Genomic DNA, 20,868 nt, shown 5'->3' with positions numbered 1-20,868 from the left:
GGCACAGGTATACATTAGGTATCCTCAAAGCTTAGTGCTTAAGAAACAGTATTTCTCTCTAGCAGTGACCACTTCTTAAATAACAACAACAGCAGGAGGGGTGTTAAAAAGCAAATACTGGTAGCATTCATTCATGCACAGATGCTCCCATTTCAGCACGTATCTGAAACATCAGAGATGCTGAGGCAGGCATGGACACTTCACTAACTCTTCCAGATAAAGAAATGGCTCTCAAATTAGTGAGGTTTAATTTTAGCTAGTCCTTTTGGCTTCCAAATGGTGACAGAGCTTCAGAATCTGACTGCATAGCCTTCTGTGACACATGACTGTGTTTGTTCCCTACTGGCCTGTCTTCACAGTTAGTTCCTCTCACTAGCTTTTGATTTCCACAGAACCAATCATAGCACTGTTGATTCGCCATGGAGGTTTGGGGATGAAGTTCTGATTTTTAATCTCCCTGTTGTTTGCTGTGTGCTCTGGTACTGTGCTGTGATCTAGAAATATATATGCCAGATGTGTAGGACTAGAAATATATATGCCAGATGTGTCGACATCCTCCAGAGTGGCTGGGGAATTACCTAGACTTATAGATTACTTCCCCAATGATAGAGGTCTACCTCCACTACGAGCATGTGTGGAGTCATGGGTAAGGGAGGGCTTTAGTATGACTTGAATATAGAGACATGGGTACCACATATAAGAGGCCTGCAGTATACTTTGCTATGTGTCTCTTCCTGAAGGCAGTTTTAACTGATCGCAATAAGGCTTTAATATAGGAAGCAGCCTCGTTTTCTTGCTAGAGGCCTATTCTGCCCCCTAGGAGACAGCTGATGATTTCCACAGATGATCAAGATGGAGCTCAAGAGTAAGTTACAACTTCCATAAAAATCACCATGTTCTGAAAATTGGGGTTTTAGTGCCTCTTGGGGTATTTGTAGAGGTTTTTTTTTTCCTTCCTATCAAGCGCTCATTCCCCCCTGGGACTTTTCTTTTCTAATGTGAGAATCTAAACACAACTGGCTTCCTCAGACATTGTGTTCCTTAACATGTTACAGAGCAATCGGCCAAAGAGAGCATTTTTGAACAGTGCAGTTATTTTTGTAAAGTCTTCCCCCATGCATTATGTGTGGGTTGGGGTGTAGTGGGGAGAGTTGACAATGCAGGAAAGACAATGCTTTGTAGAAGTGGAAGGAGAGGGAAGAGGACTCAGAGGTTAAATAATGAGATGACGCTCATGCAGGGCCTGGACCCTGAGAGCTGGAGAGGCTTGGGCATCTCTTGGAGTACCCATTTCTGTGAATAGGGAGAGGTGTGAGATCTGTGGGTAGGGTGATAGCGTAGGGCTTTAGTGAGGTGACATATAAAAAGCCCCCAGAGCTGTGTCAGCCACACTGTAAATGCCCAACAAATGCTAGCTGTTAGTCCTGTTCCTTCACTGACATGAGCATTATGAACATTGTTGCAGAAAACAAATCAAACCATTGAAAAGGTCAGGTGTTCACTGTTGGGAGGTGAGACTGCAGAAAAGATGTGGCCCTGCTCAGTGCTGAAGCCAAACTCTTCCCTTCAAAGGGACTGCACACCCCACTGATGGAGTCGATACAGTAAAGTATATTGCTTAGGACTACTGTGATGTATGCACCTAAAAGATGGTTTAAGGAAAATCAGTCAGTGCTAGTTGGACTAGGCCCCCTTAAAAAGGCCCCCCATCTGGGAAGCTGGATGGGTGACGCTGAGGGAGCTGTGGAGTCCAAATTAGAGCCAAGGCCCTTTAGGGTCTCTGTTCTTCTCCAGCAGTGTCTGTGAAAGGCAGGCCTCTCCCTTCTTTTCCTGCACTGATGTTTCTCTTCTCTGCCCAGGCTAGGCCTCTGATATGTGTTTCACCTGCTGGATGACTCCTCTGAAGTTCAGGGCAGAACTGGTGCCACCATCTGGGTGGTTTCTGCCTCTGGGCTATGGGAAACAGAAAATAATAGGTCTGCTTGCCTGTTTAGATGCTCTCTCTCTCTCTCTCTCTCTCTCTCTCTCTCTCTCTCTGTGTGTGTGTGTGTGTGTGTGTGTGTTCCCATTCATCCATTGCCCTGATACCTCTTTCCCAGTGATTTGATGCAGACACATATAGTTGGCCTGTTGTTTCTCCCTGCCCTCTCAGGGTCTATGTTTCTTCTCTCCTTCCCATTCTTCTTCCTTTACTTCCTTCCAGAAATATAACCCCACTGTCAGCTTTTGTGAGACAACTATTAAATTAGGGCTAGTGATTTGGTCAGTGACAGAGCACTTGCCTAGCAGGTGTTTGGTTGGTCCCTGTCACCACGAAAACATGGTGGTGGAGTAGGGTAGGAATCAGCAGATCCAGAGAGATGTCTGCTATAAAATCTGTTTTCCAGAAACTCAGAACTGAGAGTTTGTACCTCCTGGGTGACGTGCTCTTTACTATAAGCATGAAAAAAGTATACTTTTCATGGAACATAATATTAGTATAATGTATAGTAGCCTGCCTCCATTGCCTTCTGAAAGCATATATGATCTTGGGAGAATCACTTGACACCCCTGTGAAATTTAGCTTTTGTTCTGGGAACCTTGGTAATCCCTCCAAGTGTTGAGACGCTGTGGTCATAACCTCTGCCCTGGCCTGGCCTGGCCTTGCCCTCCTCCTGGTGACCATGACTTTATTAGTTCTCATTCAATCTCAAACTGTGAACAGTAGGGGGCAGTAGATTTAAGATTTGTTCATCTGAAATACTGAAATGTTAGGAGGTAAAACAGCTTAGCAGAGGTGACAGAGAGAGTGACAACCTCTGGTTTCTAAACCCACGTGCCCCAGGAGTGAGGGAGGCTCTTGCCTATCCGCTCACTTGTCTGTCCTAGGCCAGCCGCTTCATTCTGACGTCCTCTAAGCCGGTGCTTCCTGTTTACTGCTGTCATCAAATACACAGAGTCAAACCTGCTGTCTCTCAGATAGGATTCTGAATGGCATGTGGTCGATGGCTTTCTTTTGTGTGTAGTGGCCACTGATGCCTTTCCTCCCTGAGTTTCTCTGTGATGTTGTTACTTCATAAACCAATGGGCCTATGAACTATGATAGCCCAAGAAACGGCTTACATAAGACTTTGGCAAAATCTTATGTTTGTTTTTTGTTTGTATGCTTGCTTGCTTGCTTGCTTTTGTTTTTGATTGATGCAGTTGACAAGCACTTGATACTTTGTCCTTATCCCAACTTTTAAATACAACTTTTGAGCCAGTGATGACACACTGCCTTAACCCCAGCACAGAAGCAGAGGCAGACAAATATCTGTGAACTCAAGGCCGGTAGTCTACAAACTGAGTTCGAGAACAGCCAGGGCTACACAGAGAAACCCTGTCTCATAAAACAAAAGCAACAACAACAACAAAAACCCCACAGCATTTTGGTCGCTTGGGTTTGGAGGCCAAGTTTTCTGTTCTCTTGGTGTATTATTTAAGTGCGTGATTAATTAGAGTCTAAAAACCAAGCATTTGCTTGTTCTGTTATTTCAGATGGAAGAAACCCAAGTGCCCCAGGAGTAAGAAAGGCTCTTGCCTGTCTCTTCAGACTACTAGAACAGGGATGTGGCTCAGGGGTAGCATTCTTGTCCAGCACTCATGAGGCCCTGGTTTCATCACTACCACCAATGCCAAAAAGGATGTAAAACCAAAGGCAACTGCAGTGGGGAAGGGGGGAAAGCAAAAGTGGGGGAAGGATAGGAAAAAAGGTTCTCTTTTCGTCCATGCCCCTAAACCAGAGGGAAGCCTTCTGAGATCTTGACTCTTTGGCCCAGCACATATTTTACACTAAAGCACCATCGACCTTTTGAAGGAACTTGTTGGCAAGAATGCTTTGAGCCTATCTTTGTGTGGTAGGAAACGGGTGCGCTTCTAGCACAAGTCTGTGAGAATCAAGTTGGCTCAATGCTTCCTTTCAGATGGAGAGCTGACACTCATGCTGCCTCTACAACATGGCTGCCTGGATAACACCCGATCAGTAGCACCAAAGGACATGCTAATGTGGAAGGGAGGAATTGACCTGGCCCAGCCCCAAGGCAAAGTGTTCAAGCAGCCGATGAGAGGGAGAATTGGTGTTCTCAGGGGGGTGCCTCCTAATTGGTTACCCAAATTCCTAGTGAACCACCCTAAAATCATACACACGTGTGCGCACACACACACACACAATCAACACAAAGTGGCTTATCAGATTGTATTTATATATTTATGCATGCACACATACATACACCCCTATAATAATTAAGGAAAAGAGACCATGAATTTGAGAGGAACCCAAGGAGAGATAGAAGAGGAGAGGAATGATGTATTTATATTTAAATTTAAAAATATTGCAAAAATAAGATAATTTGGATGAGAAAAACAAGTATGAAGGCCAAGTCGGAAAATGAAATGTAACTCTGTAAGGAGGTATAGAAAGAACATAAAGACGTTGTGGTTGTCAGTGTGGACATGAGCAAAGTGAGGGATGACCTACTTGGGGATGTGTCATTGGAGTCACACTTGCTCCAAGTCATAATGAGGACCTATATATAGCAAGGAGGTCTATTAGACAGTTACTGTTTTTCTCTTTTATTTTTTTATGTTTTATTATTTGAGAATTTCATGCAATATATTTTCATCATAATCGTTCCTTTCCTCCAGTTCTTTCTAGATTCTCCTGTATTTCCCTAGCCATTTAATTTTTTTCTCTCTCAAAAAAAAAAAAGAAAAAAAAAGAAAAAAGAAAGGAAGGAAGAAAGAAAGAAAAAAAGAAAGAAAAAAAGAAAGAAAAAAGAAAGCTCTGAAGTCTGATTTGTATTGGCCAACTACTCCTGAGAAAGAGGCCTGTTCTGGAATGCGGCTATAAACGCTACAAGCTACAAATAGCAAGCCATCTGCAAGATGTGCTCGCTGGCGCAGTAGTGGCACACATGCTAAGGGTGCACCAGAGATTTCTATTCCTCCCCTTCTTTCCCACACCAGTATGTAACCAATGCACAGACAAGTGGAGTCCCCTCTGTCTTAGGATGTGGTGAGAGCTGAACTCTGTTGGACCTTTAGCAGGCCATCGCCCAGCCTGCCTGCCTCAGATGACAGATGCCTGGCTTGTCTCTCTTCTTGCACTAGGAACTTCTTTGGCCTCAACTCCTCCTTGGTTTTCCTCCTTAAAAATCAAGCCTTATAAATATTGCCCAGCCCCATTCAGGATTAAGAGTAACTAAGACAAAAAATTCTTAGCATTTCATTTCACCTAGGCAGTGTACCATTTTCCTAACTATTTTCTGGGCCTCTGTTCATCAGTTATGAGTCCTTGGAGATATCGGATTCATGAAAGTTCCACTACTCAACTGAGAAACATGTATTTTCAGTTTCAGAATAGTTATAGTATACATTGAAGCACATGCTTTTGCTTGTCTGTATTCTAGTATTAGGGTATATAGAAGCAATAACTATCATGACATGAGGACCTACTTGCTACTCAACATAATTATGATTCACATAATTTACTTGATTCAGACAGCTCTCATGTCTCTAATTTATTAATTACTTATGTGATGAACATATATGTTGGCTTGGTTGTCTGAGATGGCTCATAGGAGTCATCATTCTGGTTTACTAAATTTGGAGGTCTTTGGAAATATGAATTTGTTTTCAGTCTTGGCTTTGCAAATTTGAACAATGTGTTAGATCCATTCTTCCTCCTTAACTGGAAGAACAGAATCCTTTCCATTGACTATATCTTGTGCTCAGAACAGAGCCATCATGAGACTTGTTAGCCTGAAAATGAAGGGAAGTCAGAGAAAGTGAGACAAAGGAATGTTAAACAATTGGGCAAACAAGACTTTGAGAGGCTAAGGAACTTTCTCTAGGTTTCATAAGCAGTGAGGAATTCAACATAACCATAATCCCAATGCTGAAGTGTGTCCACCTTTTTAAAAGGCTTCCTTGTACCTATATGGTACTATGACTGATAGATATTTCTTTCCTTCTAGATGTTCTCTATGGACCCCTTAGTTAAAAATAATCTTGTTTCATAACTATTGGATTAGAAGCATTCAAGAGATTAAATATAGTAGTTCATTTGACACCTACTGTTTTTAATTGGCTTAGAGGATGTGAGTGTGAGAATGGGTAGGAGAATAGGAAGGCCAAGGGAGGAGGTGGCCAGATGAGAGGGACTGGGAAATTCTGCCAAGCCGCACTTTGCCTATGTGCATGCTCCTTGGCTTCTGGGGAGAGGGTCTGGGGATGTTGCTCAAGACCTTTTGTCTGATGTCAAGGGCTGGGTTTCCTTTCATTCTTCTCTCTTGAAACAAGGGATTCTGAGTCAGCTGATCAGTAAACTCATTCCCAGCCCTGGCCTTCCTGAATGTGAACTCTCTAAGTAAATTTGATTGTGTCAGTGAAGGGCTGTGCTGTCATTTCCTCTACTGGATGTTCATGACAAGAATTTCTTTTATTCAATATATTTTTTATTTACATTTCAAATGATTTCCCCTTTTCAGGCCCCCCACTCCCCGAAAGTCACATAAGTCCCCTTCCCTCCCCCTGTTCTCCCACCCACCCCTTCCTAATTCCCTGTTCTGGTTTGCCTTATACTGCTACACTGAGTCTTTCCAGAACCAGGGGCCACTCCTCCGTTCTTCTTGTACCTCATTTGATGTGTGGATTATGTTTTGGGTATTCCAATTTTCTAGGCTAATATCCACTTATTAGTGAGTGCATACCATGATTGATCTTTTGAGACTGGTTTACCTCACTTAGTATGATGTTTTCCAACTCCATCCATTTGTCTAAGAATTTCATGAATTCATTGTTTCTAATGGCTGAATAGTACTCTATTGTATTATATATACCACATTTTTTGCATCCATTCTTCTGTTGAGGGATACCTGGGTTCTTTCCAGCTTCTGGCTATTATAAATAGGGCTGCTATGAACATAGTGGAGCATGTATCCTTATTACATGCTGGGGAATCCTCTGGGTATATGCCCAGGAGTGGTATAGCAGGATTTTTTGGAAGTGATGTGCCCAGATTTCTGAGGAACCACCAGACTGATTTCCAGAGCGGTTGTACCAGTTTGCAACACCACCAGCAGTGAAGGAGTGTTCCTCTTTCTCCACATCCTCTCCAACACCTGCTGTCTCTTGAATTTTTAATCTTAGCCATTCTGACTGGTGTAAGGTGAAATCTCAGGGTTGTTTTGATTTGCATTTCCCTAATGGCTAATGAAGTTGAACATTTTTTAAGATGTTTCTTCCCCATCCATAGTTCTTCAGGTGAAAATCCTTTGTTTAGCTCTGTACCCCATTTTTAATAGGGTTATTTAGTTTTCTGGGGTCTAACTTCTTGAGTTCTTTGTATATATTGGATATTAGCCCTCTATCTGATGCAGGGTTGGTGAAGATCTTTTCCTAATTTGTTGGTGGCCGATTTGTCCTTTGATGGTGTCCTTTGCCTTACAGAAACTTTGTAATTTTATGAGGTCCCATTCGTCAATTCTTGATCTTACAGCATAAGCTATTGGTGTTCTGTTCAGGAACTTTCCCCCTGTACTGATGTCCTCAAGGGTCTTCCCCAGTTTCTTTTCTATTAGCTTCAGAGTGTCTGGCTTTATGTGGAGGTCCTTGATCCATTTGGAGTTGAGCTTAGTACAAGGAGATAAGAATGGATCAATTCGCATTCTTCTGCATGCTGACCTCCAATTGAACCAGCACCATTTGTTGAAAAGGCTATCTTTTTTCCATTGGATGTTTTCAGCTCCTTTGTCAAGGATCAAGTGGCCATAGGTGTGTGGGTTCATTTCTGGATCTTCAATCCTGTTCCATTGATCTGCCTGCCTGTCACTGTACCAATACCATGCAGTTTTTAACACTATTGCTCAGTAGTCTTGCTTGAGGTCAGGGATACTGATTCCCCCAGAATTTCTTTTGTTGTTGAGAATAGTTTTAGCTATCCTGGGTTTTATTCCAGATGAATTTGAGAATTGCTCTTTCTAACTCTATGAAGAACTGAGTTGGGATTTTGATGAGTATTGCGTTGAATCTGTATATTGCTTTTGGCAAAATGGCCATTTTAACTATATTAATCCTGCCGATTCATGAGCATGGGGGATTTTTCTATTTTTTTGAGGTCTTCTTCCATTTCCTTCTTCAGAGTCTTGAAGTTCTTGTCATACAGATCTTTCACATGTTTGGTAAGAGTCACCCCAAGGTACTTTATACTGTTTGTGGCTATTGTGAAGGGTGTCATTTCCCTAATTTCTTTCTCAGCCTGCTTATCCTTTGAGTATAGAAAGGCTACTGATTTGTTTGAGTTGATTTTATAACCTGCCACTTTGCTGAAGTTGTTTATCAGCTGTAGGAGTTCTCTAGTGGAGTTTTTTGAGTCACTTAGGTAGACTATCATATCATCTGCAAATAATGATAGTTTGACTTCTTCCTTTCCAATTTGTTTCCCTTTGACCTCCTTATATTGTCTAATTGCCTGAGGTAGTACCTCAAGTACAATATTGAAAAGATAAGGAGAAAAGATAAGCTGCCCTGTCTAGTCCCTGATTTCAGTGGGATTGCTTCAAGTTTCTCTCCATTTAGTTTGATGCTGGCTACCGGTTTGCTGTATATTGCTTTTACTATGTTTAGGTATGGGCCTTGAATCATGACAAGAATTTTAAAAGCCCTATGTTGGAGACTATAATATGCTGGAGACCAGGCTTCCATATTTACCTGCACGTGCCTGAGGCATTGTGGGAATGCAGGTTCTGCAGTTCTGTAAAGCTCCCCAGTGCTGCTGCTAAATTGCCTTTGTCATAGATACCCAGGGCTCTGCAGGAAGGAAAAGCACTCAATTCAGAAGGCTCCAGCTTTTATTCTTTATTTGAATTAGCTGCTTCAGGACTTAGTTTAAACCTCACTTGAGTAGTAAAAGCAGCGAAGGGTTCCATGCTTACTCCATCCCATTATCTCAGAAGGTGCACGAAACTTGTCACGTGTTGGAATGACCACCATCCTGTGTCTTATTCAGGCTGGGTCCCGTGAAATACCTGTCTCACTGGGAAGCAGGGTGGAAACACTGCTCAGTCAGATCCGGGGAGATAGGGAGATGGCTTAGTCAGTATAGTTCCTGCCACATAAACATGAGGACCTGAGTTTGGAGCCTGAGATCTGTGTAACAACCAGAAATCATGGCACATAACTATATCCCTAAATAGATGAATTTCAGATTTCCCTGGGAGATCCTGTATCAAAAAAACAAAGTGGAAAAATAATAGAAAAAGACATCCAGCATTGATCTCTGTCCTTCACTCACTTGTGAAATAAGTGTGTGTTTCCACTTTCACAGCTCATAAGAATATGTGTAGGCACACACATGAACATAGACACACACACACTAAATATACGCACAATAAAAGAAAATACCACCCAAACAACTCAGGTGTTTCTCCTGTCTAGACATCAGGTTCTTCATTTGTTGGAACCAATGCCTTCTGGGAGGTTAGGAGGTGGAAAGCTGGTTGTCAAGCCAGTCAGGGAGCCCCACACTGTCTTCCTTTCCGTCTATCAGCTGGTTGCCTAGCCTGCCCCTACAATGCCCTTATAGCACTTTAAAACTGTTTCACAACTTTTACTCATGAAGTGGTCATTGCCATATCATGTGTTAATTCAAATTTTTGGAAGAGCGTTACAGAGAGTGAGACATAGCTTTTCAGGATGCAAGGCAAGGTTGGAGGCCTTGTGGGAAGTCTAAACTAGTAGAGAAGGTATTTTCTTTCTTTTTTCTAATTTAAGGAATTTAAAGTTTTGCTTTGTAACACAAAGCAAGGACTACTGATTGACTATACAACAATGGGAATACATGGAACATATTGGGCTTTACCCTGATAAATGGCTGTGAGGCTAAGTCTTTAAAATGTTTTACCACAATTGAAAAAATAAAATAAGGTGCACAAATGTTTATAAAATATATGCCTGTGTTTTTCTATTTAAAAATTCATGAAAATACAATGGAAAGTAGTATGTATCAAATAATAAATATGTACTTGTCTCTGTTCTATACCATATTGCCAAGTTTGAATGGAAAAATACCTTTTATTACTGAATTCCATTTTTTAAAATTGATTTATAATTATATAAAACAATAATTAGAAGATGACTTAAGCATACCCATTAAAGTGCTGCAAATATAATACTTTTTCATTGGGATATTCAGGAATGAATATGCAATATTATTAGGAATGTATGATATATGGTATTTCAAAAAGAAATACATTTAAAAAAAAGTGTGTTATTTGAGAATTTTATGTAGGACATTTTATCATATTCTTTCCCATCCCCCAACTCCTCCCAGATCCCCACCTCTTTACTTACCCAACTTTATGTTCTTTCAGAGAAGGTATTTTCACACTTAAGCAATTCAAGAAACCAAGCTTTCTTAGGTAAACCACAATACTGAGAGGACTGATGACCTTTTTGAAGTTAAGTACAAAATTGAATGTGTCTGTGTTCATTTCTAAGAAATGCAAAGAGCCTCAGCTCTCTCCATATTCCTGAAGGCATCAGGTCACTCCCACTTAAGAACTACTCAACCAAGGGGTACATGGCTAAAGTCTAGTTCAGGGAACTCTCCTTGATTAATGGAGGACTAAAAGCCAGGTAGTGTTCAGCCCATTAAGAACACGCCTCCTGTGCCCGTGACTACATGGAATCTAAAGCTCCATTGTCTTGGACTAGAAGGAGACCCATGACTTCCTTCCATGTTATAGGTGGGCTAGTTAAGCGCTGTAGCCTCGGTGCTACACCCAAGGCAGCCCTTGCTTTTTCCTTTCCAGATACATTTGGCTCCTTCACAACTTCCCGATGCTCCTGGACATTTACAGTGGGTAGGCCAGAAGTTTTTAGTCTGTCTGCTCTCTGGACATCATAATCTCTCAACTTTTAAATATTGAATATTCAATAGTGCACATAGCATGATCAAAGGGTGCTGACATACTGTCCCAACAGTAATGATCGTCCTCTCTGTCATTATTCTTTTGTGTACTTCATAGCAGAGGCCAAAGGTAGTTTTCTTTGATGTGATCTTTGTGATATACTACTTCTTATTACCTACTTGAGTCACACTACAACTGTGGCCCCGTAACAGTACACATTTTAAGTTACTGCAAATCATAACTATATACCATTTTTTATTTAGATTATTTTATTTATTTATATTCCAGTTGCTGTGTTTATAAAAAGGAGAGAAGGAATATGTTTGGTGGGTGTATAGTCAGGTGTGGGAGAAGGGGGTGCCTTTGAGGGCCTATGTTGATGCACCCTTCCTCCTGAGGGACCAGCCACATGATGGTAGAATAGAGTTTATTCAGGGCATGGGGAAGGGAGTTGAGGGGGTAATAGAGACAGATAAAGGCAGAGAGTGAAAGAGAGAGAGTGTGTGTAGAGGAGTAGAGGCTGGCCATGAGCACAAGGAGAGAGAGGGGAGGGACTAGATGCTGATTGTTTTGGTTACAAGATCTTTGACCTTACAGAATTTACATTCCATAAGAAAAACCTGAGAGACATACCATCAATGATAATAATTTCAACTAGTGGCAACTGCTAAGGAAAAATTAAAAACAAGAGACTGGGGAATGAGGAGGTGAACATTTTTAAGTAAAGGAGAATCTGTATATTTGAATGATGTCACAAGTGATGATGAGCAGACAGGTGACCAGGCACTCGAGGAAAGATGTTCTAGGCAGACCAGCAGCTGCAAAGGTCCAAGGGTGAGCTGGCCTCAGCAAGGTCAAGGGGCAAATACAGACCAATGTGGCTGCAGCATCAACCATGGCTGTGTGGAGTGCAGTACAGCTGGACAGAGAGGACTGAGACAGAGTCCGCGGGGATGACGATGACAATGAAGACGACGACGACAATGACAGCGATGACAACCACAGTTAGGGGACGTGTCCTTTGTTTTATTACTCCTGGGACCATTCAAGCTAGAGAGCTGAGTGTCACTGGCATCGTTGTAAGAACAGCGGTGGAAACCAGAGTTCAGAAGGGGAGGAAGTGGGAAAGAGTAGAGCAGGCTGCTGGGGCAGCCCAGGCCTGGGGCGGGGGAGGGGAGGATAAGTACTGAGATTCATCTCCCACCCCCAGCGAGCTGTTCATCTCATCTGCTGTGCTCCAAGAGTGTGGGCATCACCTCATCCCCAACCCCAACCCCCGTCCTTGAAGGAGGAGGAATCAGGAGCATCCATCTCTCCTCTAAGCGCCTCATCACATCTGAATAGAACACATTTTCAAAACTCTCCTTCTGCAGACCATGTGAATCCAATCCACCAAAGGCTTCTTTCCAATAAAACATGAAACCAGGAAATGTTATTTTCATCCTATGGACTTCACTCCTTCCTTTCTCTCCTGCAGAAAGAGGAAATGAGTTCTGGCCAAGAACAAAACCACAAAGCCCAGCTTGGTGCAGGGAAGTTAGCGTCTTATCTTCCTTTTCTCCTATCCCTCCAGTGGGAAACCCTGAGAGTTGTTTTGTTTGTGTTTAAGGCCTCCCTTGGGGAAAAAAAAAAATCATCTTTCCCTGTTGTGTCTAATTCAATATGAATGACAGACTTTCCATCCAGCATCGGTATTTTTTATAAGCTCACAATTTCTTGATGCTTTTGTTTTGCAAATCCACTGGGGTCATCTTGAGCCCTTGGCCTCAGTCACCAAGAAACATGGATTTCTGGGAAGTTTGTGCCTTGAGCTCTTCAGTATAGATATTAAAGGGCCCCTGTCAGGTTCTGAAGGGTGTTACTGGTGCCAGAATCCCTGCAAGCCAAGCCCCTGAAGGCTGTGGCTGCCAGCTGGCCCCCATTCCCACCAGAGATGGTTGGCTTTCTGCGGTTCTCTGTGTATGGAGCTGGCCAAGTTCCCTTGGATGAAAGGCGGCCTAATATAAACTGAAAATGTTATTAATAAGCAGCCACTTAAGAATTTCCTATGACTTGCCAGTGATTTGGGGGCCTCTGTGTGAGCCGAGAGAAAAACATTGCTTGTTTTACATGGATTAAGGAATCGACAATAGTCTGTCTGCAGGGGCCCCGCAGAACCCTTGAGGTCTTGGGTGAAGGCTTGGATAAGTTCCAGAAACTTTCAGCCTTGGTTGTCCCGTATATAAAGTGAAGATAATTCCCATCTCTTAGTGTGGTTTGAGGATTAAGCAATGAGTATAGGAGAGGTCTTAGCAGAGACTTTTAACACATACCCACTAAATGTTTCCTTAAAAAGCAAAGTCAAGATGAAGTCCCCAGACATGAAACCAAACTGACTCTCCTTTGGCTCAGGGGAAAAAAAGGATTGTAGCACTCCAGACACCTCTAACCCTAAAGGCCAATAAACACAGCATTGGGTGTCTGGGTCATATTGTCCTCAACTACAACAGCATTGATCTTCTGACTGGCCTTAAAAGGGGTATGAGAAATTACACATTACCTAAACTGAATACATAGAGCTTGGTCTAGAGCTTGAGAGTACTTGATCAGCCCAAGAGATTAGTAATATCTAATTTATTTTCTTTATTATGTATTAAGACATGAGAAACATCATTTATATAATATTGGAAACAACAAAAAATATAGTAAAGATGTGTAATCCCCTAACAAGGATCATGATCAATATCTTGCATAGTCCACACCTAAGTATATCAAATATCCAGTGAAGCAAAACAAATATACTATAAAATTCTAGTTAGCACACATACAAAGAGAATGGAGGCGTTTGTCCAAAGGACTAACTGATACTGTCTGTCCTAGTTTATTCTTAGCAGAGCAGCAAGTCTGACAGCTAACAAAATCAGAGCGTCTCTGGATATCCACAGCCTTGCATAGGGATGCAGTGATGCAAGTAGCAGTGTTGCCATGGAGACACCATCCGTGGCCAAGCTCTTGTCCTCTGAGAGCTCACTCTGTCTACTCATAATGGTGCTGAATTAGCTATCTGTGAGCTTGGTAGGCAGATTCCACAATGGCTTGTGGATGCTTTTTTAACAAAGCCAAAATTCCTAACAGATTGTATGTGTCACTCACCACCTGCCATCTTGTCATCTCCGTATCTTAGTGGCACCATGTTCTCTCCCACCTCCACCTTTATCCAACTGTTAGGAATGTTCTTTCCTTTTCCTTCTGCCTAAAACTTTCTACTCTGCTTCCTCAAGGGAACCCTCTGTGACATCTCATTAATCCAGAACCCCTTAAAGCCTGATGCACAAGACCCATGACCAAAGATAGAAAACTCTCCACTTGGTTTCAGATTTTTCCATTTTTAAAAACTATAGTATGTTATGGTATATCAAACACTTGTCTGTTGCTCTGATAAAACACCATGGCCAAGGCAGCTTATAGAAGGTTTATTCTGGCTCATGACTCCAGAGTGAGAGTCCATACGGTGGCGGAGGCGTGGCAGCAGGCAGCCAGAGCAGGGAGCTGAGAGCTCACATCTTCAACAGCAGACACAAAGTGGAGAGAGCAAACTGGAAGCAGGGCAGCCTCACATAGGGATGCCCGGATGCCATGATCCAAAGCCCAACCGCAGTGCCTTAGTTACTCCAGCAAGGCTCCACCTCCTAAGGTTCTGAAACAGTCCCCAAGCAGGAGCACCCAGTAGGGACCAAAGCAGTCAAATACCTGAGCCAACAGGGATATTTCTTCTTTAAAACCCCACATATGGAAGTCACTGGGATGGGATAGGTAGCTTGCAGATGCAGTTCTAGATTTTTCCGGTTAACATTTTGTCACATCTGTGCTACATATTGTCTAGACACGCTTCTTCCTCCCTCGCTCTCCCTCTCCGTTTTCTCTCTCTCCCCCTCCTTCCTTCTCCCTGTCTCATATCCTCCCCTCTCTATTTCCTCCTCACCCCCTCTTTCCCTTGCCTCTCTCTTTTAGCCCTGTCCACAGGCCCTGCTTCCTCCCTCCTTCTCTAACCCCCTCTCCTTTTCCTCCTCCCTTGCTCCTCCCTGTCTCCTTCCTATCTCACACATCTTAATTCTACTGAACCATCTACAGACATCATCCTTTATATGCCTATATCTCTTAAGAGTAAGAACAATTTCTTAAATAGCAGAAGTGCTGCCTTCCTGGAAGTTTTGGACTGGCTCTATGTAATCTTCTTTTGTATACCAACAGGGATTCCTTTGCTGCTGCACCTTGCAGCATTATGACCCAGAGGACAAAGGAGATGCTCAGTGGGTGACCTTTCACATAATGGAACTGCCTTGCCACAAACATTTTATCACTGCCTGAATTCATCGACCCTCCCACTCCAGTAGATTCTAGCCTGTGGTTCCCACTGCTACAGGAGATGCATTGTTCTGCCCCTGCCTGCTTATCTTTTCCTATGCTAAGGGCCCAGATGTGGTCTTCTGCCAAAGACTGCTAGGAATTGGGAGATAGCAACCCTGTCTCTCCTTCAAGCAGCCTTATCTAAGGAAGATGTAAAATAGACCCTCATGCCAAGGTTCAATACAGAGGACCTTGGTTGTCTGGTGCAACAATCTACCTTGTCATTATTCTTCCCTCCTCTGTGTCATGGGACCCTTTCCCACATTGTCTTCTTATTTTATTATTGGTCCATCTTGGGATGATCTTATGAGGCTCTCATTCTAAACTATGGCTCATCTATCACCGAGACATTGCATCTAGATGCAGTAAGAAATCTCTTTACGAGTGAGTTCTAAGCAAAGTCACTGGGATGGGCCATTTTTCAGAGGCAGTGGTGTGCTTCCATGCCTCCCGAATTACAAAGTAATCTGCAGCAGGACTCTGTTATGAATTGGCATATTAAGAGGGCACACCTGGCACTGGGAACTTCTCTGTGCTGCCATCGGCTATACTGGGAGAGAGGGGCACCTCTGTGCAGATGGCAGGAGTCACCAGCCAGGCAAGGAAGGGAAGTGGAACAGAACCAGGCAGCGGGGTTCTGGCACTCAGCGCGCATCAGCCAAGTACCCAGCTGGCCTTGTCACGGTCTCCACCCTTCAGCTCTGTATTCGTTAGGAAATCTTTTTTTCCTTTCTCACAGAGATAGAAATCTTTCTTCCAGACATGGCAAGTGTCAGGGTTCATGTCCTTCATTCAGTCTGAACGTTTGCCAAACAAGAGATAAACAAAGTATTGTGACTGGAGGGGGAGCCGAAGGAGCCAGAAAGGCTGCATACAGCCGGATGTGCTGACGCCTGGGTATCAGGACAGCAACCCAGGAATTCCAGGGAGAAGTGCATTAGAAGAAAGGACTTCCAGATGCCCACCAAAGCAGCATGCCTCTCAAAGCTGACATCTGTGCCTGGGCTTTAGGACAGGCTGTTGGTCCAACCAGTTTGGCCACTGCTGTCAATGTAGTTGCTGCTGAGGGAGGAGGGAGGCTCCTATGAACAACTCCAGGAGCCACCCTCCACCTCAGTGCCTTCAGGCGCCTGCTTTTTCTGTGCTGGGAAAACTCCACCCAGTTGTTGCCTTCTAACTGATGGCCGTCAGTAGGCTTTTAAGGGCAGCTCAGATGTCCCTTCTGTGGAGAGGGCTTTCCCCACCTACCCCAGCCCCTCTCTGCTATGATTTGTTAGATTTATCACAATCTAACAAAGGAAAGTTTCTCCCCGTTTACTTCCCTGTTATCTATCTTCCCTTAGCTTGAAGCTCCACAAGGGTAAAGAGAATCTCTGCCTTATAATGAAGGCAGACTTTTATCTAATGCCCAGAAACTTAAAACAATACCTAGCACACAGTCAATTATTACTCTGCATGGTTAGATCGATGGTGAGGAGGTGAGTTGATGGATATATATGGATGGATTAATGAGTAGAAGAGATGAAGGAGGAGCGATGAAGGAGGAGGACGGCAAGTGTGGGCCTTTACTGAGAACTGAATTATGGGAAACGTTGGTCTCAGAACTGGATAACACAGGTTCTAATGTATATAAGCTTTAACCAGGTTACTTAATGAGTTTATGCCTACACTTTTGAATCTAACTTCCAAATCATGTGACTGTCTCAGGAGCAGCAGGTTTGCTTCCGTTCTTATTGACTCGGTCGAGCACAACAGAGTGTGTCTGCACAACATCATTTATCTGTTTACTTCCTCTGGGCAGCCTATAGCTCAGAAACATCTTTTTACCCAAATACCCCAAATGAATCGCCTCCTGGAACCGGGTATTGCCAAAGGTCAGAAAACCTGAATGAATGTCTGACTCACTGAAGACGGATAGGAGGGGTCACGTGGAGGTTGATGCTGTGGCTGCGAATGCAGAGGTGGGCGGTGGAGCTGTTGAAGGAAGCGAGGCTCCTTTCCACCAAGCAGCTCCACTAGTGGTTTGAAATGATTAAGTTACAACAGCCCTGGTGAGTGTGTGACTGATACACAAATAGGCAATTCAGAGCAAATCTCAGAGGTCTTAAATTGTTCGTGTTTTAGCTGTCTCTTCTTGCCCAGAAAATGGAAAGCTGACAATTAATGAAATCTGTTTTTCGGATGTGTTTTATCTGAGACACCCAAGCCTTTAGTCTGTGGTACCCATAGTTATACTTGCAGTTCCCACACTAGCAGTTTCCTTCCATTCTAAGTAAAGTCTGAATCCTGGATCAGGATACTAGATTAGAACAAACTTTGGTATCTGCGCTGAATAATGTACGTCTATTTGCTAAGAATTGGGTGTAGTGTGTGTGTGTGTGTGTGTGTGTGTTTCTGTGTCTGTGTCTCATGTCTTCTTGTCCAGGTCAGAGTCTTATCCCTTGGCTCATGGGGAACATATAGATTGAAGTCTGGTTTCCAGCTTCTTAGTATTAAGGAAAAAATGGTCCAGCAGCTGTTTCTGTTCAGCAGTGATTATCTTTGGGATTGTGAGTATTTAGAATTTTTTCTTCTTTTTATTTATCTGTAATTTGTGACTTCTTTCTACATTAATTGTATGTTAAGGAGAAGAATGCCGAAGCTTTAAATTATAAGAAGCAGAAAAATGCCTTCCTCTTTATTACTGTGAAGAGAAGGGATGATTCTTTTGCCTTTGGTATGATAGTCATGGAAAAATTCAAATGCCTAGGGACACATCTGTCAGTTGGGGAAAAGCTGTGGATACCTCTGGGTAATGTTATGACTTTAACAGAGGTCTACTTGCCCTCCTTCCCTTGGCTGCCTGAGACGTGGCCTTGTTGGAGCCTCCTGTGTCATCTGGTTTGCAATGGACCTAAGGTGCCTTAAACAGCCTGCCTGACCCTAAACATATGCAGGCAGCCTGGGCCTGATCTGGCCTTGGATTTGAGAGCATGGAACCCATAACCTCAGGGATGGCAGGAGAATAGCTGGCAGAGTTGCAAGCAGAGATGTTGCTCTTGTAGATGGTATAGTCCAGCCTCTCAGTGGGATGCTTCTATACAGGAGATACCCAGCAGAGTGGCAGGCAGGCTGAGTGCTGTAAGAGCTGTCAACGTGGCAATTATTTTGAGTTAACATAAATCCTCTTGAAAAGTTCAAAAATGATTGTTGCCTGTATTTCTTGGACCATCGTGTTGGTTGTTAGAATTCACACTCGTTTTCAGACAGATCTAAAAGTCTTCTTTCCATCTAAGAGACTACCTAAAAGAGCATCCTCCAAGTACACTCAGAAGACTACCTCATGGTGATCCACTAACATCCTTAGGAACATGCCTAGCTAGTCAGGTGACTTGATTAAGATGTGTCTAATCCATCACAGGGAAATGGCTTCCACTCCAGGAGTCTCTCTTGTTACAATGTCTTAGCAACCAAATGAATAGTTTCCCATGACCAGATTCATCATTTATAAAGACTTTCATGATTCAGAGTTAACGTGTGTGTGTGTGTGTGTGTGTGTGTGTGTGTGTGTGTGTGTGTGAGTGTGTGTGAGTTCTCTATCAGAAACCTTTGCTTTATTTCTTTTCATCTTTCAGATTATAAAGCCCATAGTTCCTGTTTTGGCAGATCTTAAGAAATACTTACTGGATCCAGGAAATATGTGTCTTTGAAACCCCAAACATGAGAGAACCACAGACTTGCCTGAAGTTTGGAGAGGTTGAACATGAGAGAGGTTGAGCTTGCCATCTCTTCTTGTAGCATCAATGTAGACAGCTCAATTTTATTTATGAGCCTTCCCACATATAATTTCTTTTACCAACAAAAAAAATTTTCAAAAAGAAAATGGCTAAAGGAGGGAGAAAAGGAGGAAAGGAGGACTTAATGCTGCTTATACTCATTCTGCACTGGTCAGACATGTTATCAAGTGAGGTGGAATCTTTGTGCTCACAAGTCACCCATTTATAATGAATTCTTTCACATCATGCAAGTCAGTTCATTGGCATAAATCACCAGTCTTCATGCAAATGCATGCACTGGTGGAAATGACTGGGCTATGCTGAGATTGTTCAGGAAATGCCCTTTACCTGGCAATATTGTACAACCTATAGAAGAAGGAGGGATTGTGGACTCCATGCTGCAGAGCCAAACAAATTGATCACTGCAGCTATGGTGAGGCGTTTGCAGAGGTTATTTGGAGGTAAAGGCTGGGAAGGGAGGTGAACATGGCATTTCTACTCTCTGAATCAGGAATGATTTCTTGGAAACCTGTCATTGTCAAATCCAATTATGTACAGGTAGAATGTCAACTCTGACAGAATGAAACCAATGCTCGCGCTCTCTCTCTCTCTCTCTCTCTCTCTCTCTCTCTCTCTCTCTCTCTCTCTCTCTCTCTTCTCTGTGTGTGTGTGTGTGTTTAATGGAATCCTGCTTTACTATCAGGTTCTATGTTCACAAATGTATATATTCTTATTTTCACACACACACACACACACACACACACACACACCCTGATTATGCTTCATTTGGATGAAATTATTTAATTGATGTGTTAAAAGAGAATGCTGTTTGCTGCCACTGTATTTTTCAGAAGGGAAGTGAAAGACTGAGGAACCAGAGAGCCCTCCTGGCTTTACCTCTGTCTCACTGCGCCTTTCAAAGCACCTCAGACTTGGGTTTCCAACTTGTAAATGGAGATTATTAAATTAGCTTCTCCAGTTGTCAGGGAATCACTCAAAGGTTGCAGATTCTTTGCAAATAAAAATGCCTTGCTGGGGGAGCTCCAGTTAATTATAAATGAGGAGTGGAAGGCTGGCAGCTAGCAGGGAAGTCAGAACGCCCTTGTGGATTTGATTTACTGGGCTTATTTTCTTTCTTCTTTTTCTCCTTGACTTTGCTTTTTTTTCCCCTGAGTGATTTGTTGTTGTTGTTGTTGTTGCTGCTGCTGCTGCTGCTGCTGCTGCTGCTGCTGCTGCTGTTGTTGTTGGAGTGAACAGCTATGCATGTGAAATCCAGCGTGCCCTCTGGAATACTGTGTTTGGGGCTTGCCAGGCCTTCCTTTGGATCCCCAACCTGCCCTCCCTTTAGAGATTCCTTCCAACAAGTTCTAAAGAAGGAATATAATAATCACTTAAGAAGATGATCACCTTTCCTGGCCTGGCACTTAGGGAAATGCAAATCACAACTACAATCAGATACCATGCCACATCCACTAGGGTGGCCACTGTTGACAAGGTAGACCATAACACTTGTAGCAAGAATTAGAGAAAGTGTAATGTGCCTTCACTGAAGGTAGGAACTTAAATTTGTTCAGATAATTTTGAATATAGCTTGCCAGTTCTTCAAGATGATAAAGTTTTCTTGTGAAGCCATGGCGTCTTTGCTGGGTGTATGCCTAAGAGGAATGATAGCATAGATCTATATAAAATCTGGAATCTATACATTGAAATTAGAATTGTTCAAGAGAATATACAGTCTAAATATCCACCAGGTGACAAATGCACAAATATGATACATCCCTACAATGGATATTCCTTAG

At 42.9% G+C, this 20,868-nt stretch overlaps 1 protein-coding gene across 1 annotated transcript in view; it reads left to right on the top strand.

Annotated features, from left to right (window-relative positions):
• Prickle2 (prickle planar cell polarity protein 2) overlaps window positions 1-20,868 on the top strand; it is a 109,283-nt gene that overhangs the window by 666 nt on the left and 87,749 nt on the right. The gene's annotated exons all lie outside the window — the stretch shown is intronic.

Source organism: Apodemus sylvaticus, chromosome 2, assembly GCF_947179515.1.
Source record: "Apodemus sylvaticus chromosome 2, mApoSyl1.1, whole genome shotgun sequence".
NCBI lineage: Eukaryota > Metazoa > Chordata > Mammalia > Rodentia > Muridae > Apodemus > Apodemus sylvaticus.
Note: the sequence above shows the minus strand (reverse complement) of the source record. Positions and strands in the feature narration are given on the sequence as shown.